Consider the following 12506-nt stretch of genomic DNA (forward strand, 5'->3'; position numbering starts at 1 on the left):
CTTCCTCGTCAGTAAAATGAGAGGGTGGGACCCGGTGCTCGTCAAGCGGTGCCAGCGTCAGCCTTGTCTGGCTAGGGTCTCCTTCTCTCAGGTCTGGAGATGGGCTCTGTGGGGGTCCCTCCCTCAAAGAGGAACTGGCATGGGGCAAGGGGAACATGTTTCCAGGAAGAGGGTCTACGCTTTGTGCCCTCTCAGGGGTCTGCACGCTAATCTAGCTTCCAAAAAAGAGACAAGAACCTCTGCATGAGCAGAGAGGCACGAGAAACCTCTGGAATAGAAGGAAGTATCTTTACACCAGAGATTCGAAGCCAGGTGTCACGCGGACAGCCAGTGTCTGAAAAAGGCCAGCATGGCTTCCAATGCTTCTGGGGCGTAGGGTTAAGAGCTGCTGCCCATCAAAAGGAGGGTGGTGCTGGATCCTTCATATTTAGGACGTGGAGGCCAGGACGGCCTCAGGGCCCAGCCCTGGGGACGCCTGAGCCCCGGCAGGAGTGTCCTTAAGGACGAACAGCAGGGGTGTGCCCACCATGCTGGGCCCCATACTGCCCCATAGCCTCCGCTTCTATGCCAGACCTCCACAGTGATTTGGGTCAACCTTGGGTGGCAGACCTCCCAAGGGCCCTGCGAGCAGAGATTTCCTCAGGGCCTCCCATCTCCAGGGCTGGGACCGGAGACTCACCCATGGGCCCTGGGTGGCTCTCAGCAAAGAACACTTGCAGATTCCAGCCATCCAGGAAAGTTTGGACTGAAATGCAGCCCAGCATCGAGCCCAGAAGCGAGTAGGAGATCCCATGAAACACCGAGGCTCGGGTTATTTTTACAGGCCGGCATGCTGTGACTTTCAGGTGTCTACAGGAATAGAAACTCCCTGAAGTGAGGTTGGGTGACTCAGTCCAGCCTATGGGTCATCTCTGTATAAGTAACAGCTTGTGTGTGACTGCAGGGAAGTAGCTGGCCCTCCAGCGCATGGACTCCCTGTCGTTTGGTGAAGAGGCTGACGGAACCATGACAGCCTTTTACGTTTTCAGCACCTTGACTCTGCTCACACCTGTGCTTGTGCAATGCGTAGAATCAAGTTCACTGCCTGCCCTGGGTCACAGAGCTCCAAGCTGGCCTGGGCGTGAAGACAGGGCTCTGGGCAGCCCTTCCCCCAAGAGAGGCCCCCAGGCCGCTGGCCCAGTCTAAGCTGAGATGAGCTGTCCAGGCTGGGGGAACCGGGTGCCGTGGCAGGAGGCCAGGAGCATGTCCGGGAAGTAGCAGGGAGGGGCACTGCGGGGTGGTTTGTTCTGGGCCAGCGCAGTACAGAGGAGCTGCCCCACCCAGGGAGCTGCTCGGGAAACAGGGTCAAGGGACAGATGAGGGCAGAAACTAGGGGAAAGGAGAGCAGCCTAGGTGCAGACACGAGGAGGGAGGAACTTGGCATTTTGGGGATTCTGAGGGCCTCTCTGTGTAACTGAAGGCCAGGGTATTGGGGGAATGGCAAAAGCTGAGGCTGGAGGGTCGGCCAGCCGGACAGGAGCAGGAGCAGGAGCAGGAGCAGGGCTGCTCAGAGTTCTCAGGGAACACATGCACTGGACAGGAACACCGTACAGGAAGCCACCTCATAAAAGAGAAACCTGAGATAGTGTAGTGCCTTTCTTCAATACCCACCCAAGTCAGGGCCAGCTACGGTGGGATAGGGCAGTTCAGGGACCGGATGCAGGACAGACCCACTCAGGAGGCAGAATCAGGGTGGGGTGAGGGCAATTAGGATCATGTAACGTGATCTGCTGAGAGAAGATTCCACTGAGAGCTCAGGCAGGCCCCGGTGCAGTGGTCGCTCCCCCATGTAGCCACTTTGTAAACTTGGCTCGTTGCCTAACTTCTGTAAATTGTGGTCATACGTTCATTCAATCCACATGTATCTGTTGATCATCTGCTCTGTTCCAGGCAGTGGTGGTCAAGACAGACAATAGCACCATATCAAAAACACTTTTTTCAGAAGTCTGTATAATCACAGCAGGGATTGGGTACTTGATAGTTCAGAGACCTCCCCCACTTCCAGACACCACTGAGGGGAGTGGGACCCCAGAAATAAGAAGAGGCCTCAACAGAGAGAGGAGGGCAGGAGAAAATGAGGACGGAAAGGCAGGGAGAGGTAAACAGGCCCAGCTCTCTTTGTGCCCTCCCACCTTCTGCACCAAGCCTCCCGGCTCTGTCACAGTTCTGTCCCCAGGCTGGCCCTGTGCATTTAGCCTGCTAACTCCACTGGAGCACAAATGAGGCCCTTTCCTGGAGTCTGATCCGAGTCCCCAACGACTGCCCCCACCCTGCCCCCTAGTTGCCCAAAAGACAGCTGAACCCTCAGAGCCACCTACAGAGACTGAAACGTCTAGCCTCCTTGAAAGTGAGTACTGGGCAGTTGACAGTATTAAGGTCACAAAGCTTAGTATCAAGGCCAGACTGAGTCAAACACATGAGGGGCAGCAACCTTTTAGAGTCCACCCTGCCCCTCCCACACGCCCCCTTTGGCTCTCGCTGGGAATGTCATAGTGAGGTTAAGGCAGAAAGTTCTGGATACTCCGATATCTGGGTGTGGGCTTCCCTTCAGTTCCTGTTGTAACTCTGGTAATTTTTTCAGAGCTCCCTGCTGCCCACAATCACCCTGCCGTTAGCCACTGATGGCCCTCCTGTGGCCTGCAGGCACGGTAGTGTGCAGGTCTCAGACAAAGCCCATCTTCATGCCAGACACTGAAATTCCACAGCATACAGAGGGGGCCATTCACCACGAAGGTTATAAAGACCACGTGTTCCGGAAAAGATGGACATCCAAAGTTTCAAGCGTCCCCTGCTGCTGAATACAGGGGAGGAAATATACTGTGATTTATATAAGCGGGGCCAGCACTTCCTGGGAGTTTCTCCCCATCTTCAGAATTCTAAGTAAACGTCCCAAGTTAACACAACTGGCTTGTCTTGTCCAGGCTTCTCAAGGTCTAGCCTTAAAGGGTCAGTGTCCTGGCTGAACCATCCTGGGAGCTTCCAGCCCTTTCCTCACTCTGCCTGGCAACCAGGGCCCCTTCCCCACTCTGGCCTGGGCCCCGGGGGCTTCTCACTTCTGTATCCACTTGGCTCCTTGACACCTGCCACAGGTCACAGCATATTTACACTTGCATATTTCCTGGAGACATGAAGGGGGGGGAATGGTGGCCCCTTATGGAATATTTCTTTTTATGCTTCCTTTTACATCAAGTAGACTATGTCTTTAGCCCACCTCTCCATCTGGAGCTTAATAGTTTCCTTCACGCGTTGGTTATTAAATGTCTGTCCTACTTATTGTGGACGTTTTCTCCTCACTTCATCCCTTCCCACCTCTCCCTGACATATACATGTTTTTATCTTTGTTTTGCTACCTGAACTTTGTTAATTTGGGTGTAAGAGTATGTCCTTTTGTTCCCATGAATTGTCTTGTAGCATTGTAATAATGAACGTATCTTCATCCCTGCACTGTCAGATTAAGTGTGTTATTCACTTCCTTCCTGGAAATCTTTTAATTTTGATTTAAAATACACACACACACACACACACACACACATCCTGGGTTGGATGATAAAAAAATCTCCAATAGCAATGACCAAGCAGGTCTAGACTACGGGAGGTCCCAGGCCCTTCCCCCTTCCCACTCCTCTCTAAGGGTGAGGCCAGCAAAAACCCTTTGTCCCCAGCACCTCTTGCCTGCAGACATGGAGTCCTCCATCTCTGCTCCTAATTGTCATCAGATATCTTCCTGGTCACCCCCCAGTCCTGGCACATTCCCCACCCCTAAAAGACCCATATCTTCAAGGAGGCTTCATTAATAACAGCAAAGGCACCCTTCACCATTTATATTGCAAGTCCTAAGGACCAGTCAGTAGCCTACACACTTGATAAATAAACCCAGTTCATTCTTCAACCTATGAGGCGTACACTGTCATTAGCCTCATTCACAGAGGAGGAAACAAGTACAGCAAGGTCGAGGGTACACGGTTGGACTCGGCGATTATTCCGAAACCAGATTTGTACCTGACAGGCCTGGTGCTGAACACACACCTGCATCACCTCATGGGATCCTCACAGAGCTCCATGGGGCAGGGTCTATGAGCACCTCCATTTTACAGGCGTGGAAACGGAGATGTTGAGGAGTGAAAAGGCTTGCTCACTGACCCAGTTAGTAAGAAGCCTGACTTCAAAGACCCCAACTGTAAGTCCTACTCTAACCTGCCTTATTATTTCCACGTTCTGCGCTTACAGCATGATCTCATCTTACTCTCATGTCCTGCCATTGGGCCCCCCCATTCCTACAGGAGTACCTTAGCTCCTGAAAGCTCTCCTCTCCCTCTAGCCCTCCCTCCATACCCAGTGGGTGGTGCCTTGACCCTCCATCCCGTGCCTCTCCAGTGCCCCGTTTGTCCCCAGCCTGGGTCCGTCCCCCACTCCTTCTCCACTCCACACCCAGGCCACTGAGCCAGTGAAAAACGCTCCAATGGGACAAAAGGAGTGTCATGCAGGGTATCTGGTCCCGCTCCCTGCACCAGAATGCAAGATATGGTGAGGCCAAAAAGGAACAACAAAGGACCCATGGATAGTGGGTTCATACCACTATATTCTCGCTGGCGGCTGGGCTGGAGACACAGGAAGCAGGAGCGGCAACCTGCCATCCGCTTCTCTGCCAAACAACCAACCCCTTGCTAACTGCAATCCGCTCTTGCTAGCTCATATAACGACAGTTATATCAGTGGCCAGTGGCTAACTGGTTACAGCTGATGGCCATCTACTAATCTACTACCTAAGCCATCACCTTTCCAAGTGAGGCCGAGAGCCTGGAAACTGCTCTGTGGGACTCTGTCCCCACAAGGAGCCACTCAAAATGCTGGTCTTAGAGCACCAGCATCCCTTCCTGGTGCAAGGTCAGCCCCACCCAAGCCTTTTCCATTCCTTCTTAAGCCCTCCCTGGGATTCCCACCACCCACAGATACCTTTGCCTCCAACTTGATAGAGAAAATCTGGCTTATCAAGTGCGAACTTATAGCAACGTGTCCTCAAAACAGCTATCTGCATCCAACCACCAAACACAATGGTTTTCTGCTGCTTAGAGAAACCCACCTCCCACCTACAGCCGATCCCACCTGTCTCCTCAGCAATCTGCCCCCTCAAGTTGTCACTGCTGTTTCTGAGGGGTGTCCCCAGAGGACAGAGAAAATGTTAGAGGATGTCACAAGAACAAAACTGTGTTCCCTACTAATTTGTTTTGAAGGTAGAAAATTACTCAGGTATTGATGGATATTATAACATAAGGTGACCAAAAGTCTTAATTGTATTAAGTAATTTTTAAATTACCAAGATTTCTGTAAAGATACATTCATTTCTGTTATATAATGCACATAATGTTATATGAAAGGAAAGCTGTTATATAAGCTATTATGTTTTCAGTGTTCATTAAAATAATTGGATCTACACCTCTCCTAAATGAAAAGAATATGAGTATGAATATTTTTAAGATGAAAGCACAGAGGCCTCAACGACACAACCCCCTCAAAGTTCTGAACTCAGGAAGGTGTTAATTGCAAGGACAGTCTCCATGCAGGGTGGTCTTTCCTCTTCCAGCTGCCCAGAGGCATCTAAAGCCCAATCTCTTGCTCCGTCTCACCCTCCATCCCAACCCATAACTGCTCATTGTGCCGTCCCCTGATCCCATCACTTTAAAAAAGCCACCTGGCTCTGGCCCAAGTGCTGCCTCTGCTGGCCTCCGCCCGGCCTCAGTTTCCTCATCTCTACCATGGGCACAGTTGTGCTGCAGGCAGGCTTTCAGCGATCATTCTCTAGATCCGAAGTTCTGAGGGAACAGAGGCAGACAGAACTCAGATTCAACAGCCCCACAGTCAGTTTGGGCTCTCACTCTGCTCACTGGTAATAATGAAGAAAAAGCAGCCCTACTATTATCCTGATGACCGCAGACCACCCCTTCTCCTCCCCCTTCCCTTGCCTCCTCCCCCTTCCCTGCTCTCCTCCACCCTTGCCTTCTGCAGGCCCCCACTGTGGACCCTCGGCCTGGCCCCCCTCCTGCTCACCCACCTCACCCAGGCAGTTCCCATCTCTCACCAGTGGGCCCCTCCTCACGTTGGAACCCACAAGGCCTATTGCTCCCACAGGCCCCCTGGAGTCCCGTGCTTCCTTGCCCTGGCAGTTCCCCACCCCTCCTTGCTCTTCCTTGTCCACTTGGCCTCCTTCTCTGCTCTTCACTCTTCCTTTGCCCTTGACCTGACTTCTGGCCCTTCTGTGGCCACCAGCCACCTGGGCAGACTGCTCACCTGCCCCAACTCCAACCCTACCCTGTCACCACCTCCCATCATCTCCCCTCCCTTGGGCCATTCCCCAGGCCTGCTGTCTGTGCCAGTGGACACTGAACCTCTCGGAGCTTCGTGAGTTGGGCACCTCAGCCTCCTAAGAGACAGTGACTGAGGGGGTCCCTTTGGCAGAGCAAAGGCTACCTGGATGGAAGAGGCTTTGGCAGCAGGAGGGGGAAAGCCCTGCTGTGAGGTAGTGGGGATGGAAGCTGGTCGGAATGGGAGAGGAGAGGTGGGGACCTAGGTTCTCAGGGGAGGCATTACCAGATTCTCCCTACCCCAGTGTGGACTCAGAAGTCCCTGACAGGTGTCCAAGGTCCCACCTACAGCTGCCTCAAAGCAGCCCGCTACCGCAGAGGTCCGGGCCGACCTCTGGGCAGCCCCTCTTGCTCCCAGCCACCTTGCCTGCCCGTATTGTCATCTGGGGTCAGGTGCTTTCCTTGTCCACCTTATAAACTCTCCCTTTTGGAGCTAACAGACTCATTTGCCTCCACGGGGCACTGGCCTTGGCACTGCGCTACCTTTTGGGCATTGCACTACCTTCACTGTCCTGGCTGTTTCTTCTCTGCATCCTTTTTAACACAAAAGGCTGATTACCTCTCTCCTCAAGCGACAGGGGACCAAGACCTCTTGGCACCTCTCTCACCAGAAGCAGTGAATAAGCTCCAATTACACGTTCATGGGTCCCCAGCCACACTCTCAGCCCCTGGCTCTGTTGGCTTTGTCTGCTGCAAGACCTTGGGGAGGTCTGGAGACCAAATGTGAGGTGAGCTCTTAACAGCATGAGTCTCCTCTGAAAGTCCCAACCCCGAGCTCTTGGTTCCAGGGAAGGTGGACACAAACCAGAAGCAGTGGGGAAACCACCTTGGCCAGTTCGAGGGTGATGAGCCAAATTCCCAGGCTCCCCACTCCCTATCTTCCACCCCCCCGCTACAGTGCACTCAGGGACTTGAGGTCACTTCCTGGGCAACAGGCAGCTGACCCTCAGGAGGCCCCAGCTTGCTACCTTGGGGCAAACTGTCCCAGGTGCCCAGGGCTGTAGGGATTCCTGGGACACTCGACTTTTGGTGTTAAAACCAGGACAGTCCCCTACAAATGTAGAGAAACTGGCCACCGCAGATCAGTCAGGGAGCTGTGGGGCCTGCCCTATCCCTTCAGTCTGAGGGTTTCTCTCCCTGACTCCACCCCCTAAGGAAGGATATTGTCCTGTTGGGTTTTTGGCCCAAGTCCCTGCTTCCAGCTGACTGCACCCAGGATGAACAGATGCTCTCTAGCTCTCGAGACACACACGGCTACCCCCTTTCCTCCACCTGGACAAATGAGCACACACAGGCCCCTTCAGGGACACCTGGGCCTCAGAGCAAACACCTGGGGGCGGGACCAGTACTTTTCCTCTCTCCCTCAGAAATGTCTGGCAGGCACCCCAATTTCAACAGCACAGTGACCACATTTCTAAGAGAAGTCTCTCAGACAAAGGGGCTGTGTGTTACCTCGGGCTGAGCTTGTTTGCCAGCATGCGGGGACGTCTGGAACATATCAGAAAAGAGGCTTCAGCTTACACAAAATGGCCTGTCTCAGGAAACTAGAGTGTGTGGTCCCAGGCCCAGCAGCCACCCTCACCCCAGCCCAGCCTCCTGTCTGGGTGAGGGGCCCAGGCAGCAAAAGATGACAGGACTCCACATGGCTGTTCATTATTTTCTCCCTCAGGAAGTCTCTCTTTCTTAACTGGCACCTAGAGGGGTTCAAATGAGTAAACAGACCACCTTTCCATTAAGGGAACTTTGCCCGATCAGTTCAGTCTCAGGATCCAGAACAGTTGTGCTGTGTGTTGTGGTCTTTCCTCAGACTTTCACTGGCTCACAGCCAGAATCATGCACACCCACCCCCAGATACACATACACCCCCACACACATACGCACACACATATACACATATGTGGACATGTACAGACACACACATACACACCCATACTCCCCAAAACACCCACACATGCTTATGCTCCCACAGACACACTCATTCCCAAAAAGACATAGGCTTTTACGGTACAGACAAATCACACAAATGCATAAGGAGATCTAAAGTCAGAAAACTATACATAGTCACCCAACTACACAGAGCTACACACTCTGACAGGCACACCCCAAATCCTATCCAGCTCCATTACCTCATATCTGGTACGTGACCGCCTGTCCCTCCCTACAGCCGCAGTCCTAGCCTCCCAAGCTCTCCAAGGGCCCTTAGCAGGAAAGGTAGTGGCAGGTTGTTCCAGAGAGACAGCCAGATGGATGGAGCCAGGGTGCTAGCAAACAGTAACCTTCCTGCTATGGCACAATCCTCACCCTCATCGCAGCCCACAGGCCAGGGGAAGCCTCCAGACCTCCCAACCACCTGGGAATGCAGTTGAAGAATTATGCCACAGGCTCTTCACTGTCCTCCGCTCCCTCTTCTCCTCAGTTGCCCTCATTACAGTGACTCCCTTGCAAACACCCCAAGATACTGGCGGATCTTTGAGAAGGGGCCCTGTGCCTTCTTGTCACTTCTCCACAGTGAGGGAGTCACAGGGAGAGTATGACAGAGCCTCATGGGATGTGGAGATCAGAAAGTGAGGAGGGCGGCGGTGTTGCTCCACCTGTCCCGGTAGAGACTGAGGCAGTGTGCAAGCTTCCCCGAGATCCCGGTGGTCCAGCCTGGAATGGGAGTCAGGTTGGTCCCTGCACACCTGCGGGTGGTGGGAAACTATGAGGCACCTCCTCCAGTCAGCGCTGGGGGGATTCTCCATCAGGGGCCACGGAATGACCACTGAGCCAGTGAGGGGAGAAGCAGGTGCACCTCCAAGCAGAGAGGAGTGTGAATGGGTTTGCACAGCCTGGGGGGACTGATGGCCCCGGCTATGTCAGGCCAGGGCTCCTCGCGGATGTCACTCGGCATGGGTCAAAGAAGCTCCGGAGGCCTGGATCTGACCCTGACCCCCCTGCCTACATAGCTCCACCCCACACACTTGATTTTAGGGAAAGAGGAGACGAATCCTGAGTTAACCAACACAAGGGGTCCTCAAAACAGAAACAAGCCCTGGATAAAATGAAGAAGCAATGGCCTCATCACACGCAAGTTTAACAACTGACATGTGTACGGGTCTCATCAGTGTGGGCAAACCCCACCAGTTCAGAGGTGAAGGGAAGAAAGCGAGTGGAGGGGATCAGAAGGGACTTGGATTCCAGTAACCCCTGCTGGATAATTCAGAGGGAAAGGCCTGCAGCGGAGATGACTGTGCCCAGGCACGAGAGTGAAAACGAGAATGTCGTGTATGTGGGATCCCCGAGAATGACTCAACACCAGTGTTATGCAGGACGTTTGCTACAGCCGGAGGTTGTATCTTTCATGAGCAGAGAGAATACAACTGAAAGCTCTGTCACAAATTCACTTGGGCCTTATTCATCACGACTCCTCAGGCACAGGCCACCTTTGTCCCAAAGGTGACAAAGAAGGCCCCCAGCCCGTGCCCACCCACAACAAGAAGTCCTTTTTGACGCCCTCAAGTGACAGGCAATGTGCCACATCCTGAGGTTGCAGTGATGAATTAAGACGCATTTCCAACCACAGATGCTGCCTAGTGAAGAAAGCAGATACCCGAACAGCTAACAAGGCCTTCATATCCTCCTCCGATAAACAGGAGCAAGTATTATCACTGTGCTGGAACCTCATTCCTTCCACCATCAGCATCTAAGAGGAAGGATGTGTGCCCTCTGGCTCAGCTGGGCTCTTCTTTGTGATAACAAATCCTGGTCATGGGCTAAGCAGGGAGAACACTAAGGAAGACCGGAGTGATCTGTGCAAAAAGATAGTGGAGGTGGGAGAGGAAAGGACTGCGCACCAAGTTAGAGGGAGGTCGGATAGGGTGGATGGGATGTGAGCAAGAGACCGACAGAGAGTGAGTTCAGGAAGGCCTTCTGTATGGAGTGTATTTTGAGGGTGAGTGCTGGGAGGGGGTTTCAATTACATGCTGTGCATTAAGAATGTACTTGCAAGTGATGCGGTTTCTTCAACGAACCGATGACACAAAAAGAAAAACAAGAAGAGGGAAGGCTGTTGTAGACTGCAATGTGTGCCTTCATTTTGGTCCTGACCTGATTGTGAGAAACCAGCTGTAACAAGACACTTTTGAAACAATTGGGGAAACGGGTATGGCTTGGGTGGTAGATGGTAATAAAGACTAACTTTTAAATTTGTTAGCTATGAGGATGGTGTGGTGGTTGCATTATAAAGTGTCCTGAACAGCTTCTTGCTGAATCTACTGGAGGATGAAGACCGTTCTCAGCTATCAGACTGTGGATATTCCAGAAAATGTGGATGTCACTAACGGGACCACAATTGTTGGGAGGGCCCCAGATGCATGCTGCAGAGGGACTTCAGTCACATCAATGCAGAGCTCAGTCTCCACGTAAAGAAAAAGAAGAGGCTCCGGGTTGACAAATGGCGGGGAATACGACAGAGCTGGCTACAGTCTGCACCATCTGTAGTCACGTACAGAACGTGATCAAGGGTGTTACCTGGGCTTCCGTTACAAGATGAGGTCTGTGTGTGCTCACTTCTCCACCAACGTCGTTATTCAGGAGAATGGTTGTCTTGTTAAAATCCGAAATTTCTTGGGTGAAAAATACATCCGCAGGGTTCGGATGAGGTCAGGGGTTGCTTGTTCAGTATCTCAAGCCCAGAAAGATGAGTTAATTCTTGGAGGAAATGACATTGAACTTGTATCAAATTCAGCTGCTTTGATTCAACACGCCACAAGAGTTAAAAACAAGGATATCAGAAAATTTTTGGATGGTGTCTATGTTTCTGAAAAAGGAACAGTTCAGCAGGCTGATGAATAAGGTGTAAATTGTCCAGCTACAGAAGCACCAAGACGTCCAGACACCGAGGGAATCTGAACTTTGTGATATTTTGAAGGTGCAATAAAAGACATGTATTGATTTTTTTGAGGGGGAAGTGTCCTGAACAGAAGAGATGCACCTTGAGTTATTATTAGGCTGAGATGTCATGAGTTCAATGGGAGTGGGTGTGGGGAAGAAATTCATGAAAGAAGATTGGCAGAAGTTGATTGTGGCAGCTGGGCGTGGGATTCCAGTGGGACAAGTTCCTGCTCATCCTGGTCCCACACCTGGAAGAGATGGAAGCATGCAGGACTGACCCATCAGACCCTTGGGGAACTCCTGGGCCTCTCGGAACCATGAGAGGTGGGTGCTCAGTGAGGTTCTTTAGGACTCGACAGAAGTTCAGCGAGACATACCTCCAAACTGGAGAGCAGAGCATCTTAGTCACATGACATTCTAGTGAACCCCTAAAAATAAATAAGAGTTATAGGCTCATGCTGAACTTTGCTCGATCTAATCTATTGTCAGCTTTCCCATGTTTGACTTTGGTGTATTCAACTTTCCAACAGCCCTATTACCTTGGCCACAATACAGACCGACACCTTTCACACACCCAATTCAGAGAGACCCATTAGTGTCAAAACGACATTTTAAATTATCATCTGGAGCACCTGCCTGGCAGCCAGTAGCTGTTAGTGCATCTGCCCCCGCTTGGTCTGTACCACATAGTTTTGCTGGACATGGGGCATTTTACTCCTCACTGTTTCATATCTGTGAATGAAAAATGGAAAAATACAAGCATTGAAACCAGAAGTGAGACATGACCTTAATCGAGGTGAGACAAAGACGGAAATCGTGAGGTATGCTGAAGCAGCCACCTTTGAACCTCAGTCAGCTGCACCTTGGATATAAGGCAGCCAACCCTGCTCCAATGTGAAGAGAGAGAGCACAATCAAAGAGCATGCATGCAGTCATAGACGATTGCATCTACGTTGCAAGATGTCATTAGGGATTTGGTTGTATTCACAGCTCGGGGGAATAGAACCCATTTCACACTCTCTACTCCTTTCCCAACAACACCGAATCTGGGGCTGGACATGAGGACTTCTACACTGTATTTTAAGGACCACTGTGTTTAACTCGACTAGTCTCCCCGGAGTCTAACAGCCTGCACACGGCTACCAGCATGGTTGTGTCCACGCGGAGTCTCTGCGTCCCAGCTCTCCAGCCCAGGAAGCTTTGGTGTCTGATAAATTTCCCTCTGAGCCCTGCAGTC

At 51.9% G+C, this 12506-nt stretch overlaps 1 pseudogene across 1 annotated transcript; it reads left to right on the forward strand.

Annotated features, from left to right (window-relative positions):
• The first annotated feature begins 10657 nt into the window (after positions 1–10657).
• Positions 10658–11230, forward strand: LOC308499030 (large ribosomal subunit protein uL6-like; annotated as a pseudogene). The gene has a single exon. The product of its transcript is annotated as a large ribosomal subunit protein uL6-like (transcript).
• The last annotated feature ends 1276 nt before the right edge of the window (positions 11231–12506 follow it).

This window comes from Rhinolophus hipposideros (assembly GCF_964194185.1).
Source record: "Rhinolophus hipposideros genome assembly, chromosome: 6".
Taxonomy (NCBI): domain Eukaryota; kingdom Metazoa; phylum Chordata; class Mammalia; order Chiroptera; family Rhinolophidae; genus Rhinolophus; species Rhinolophus hipposideros.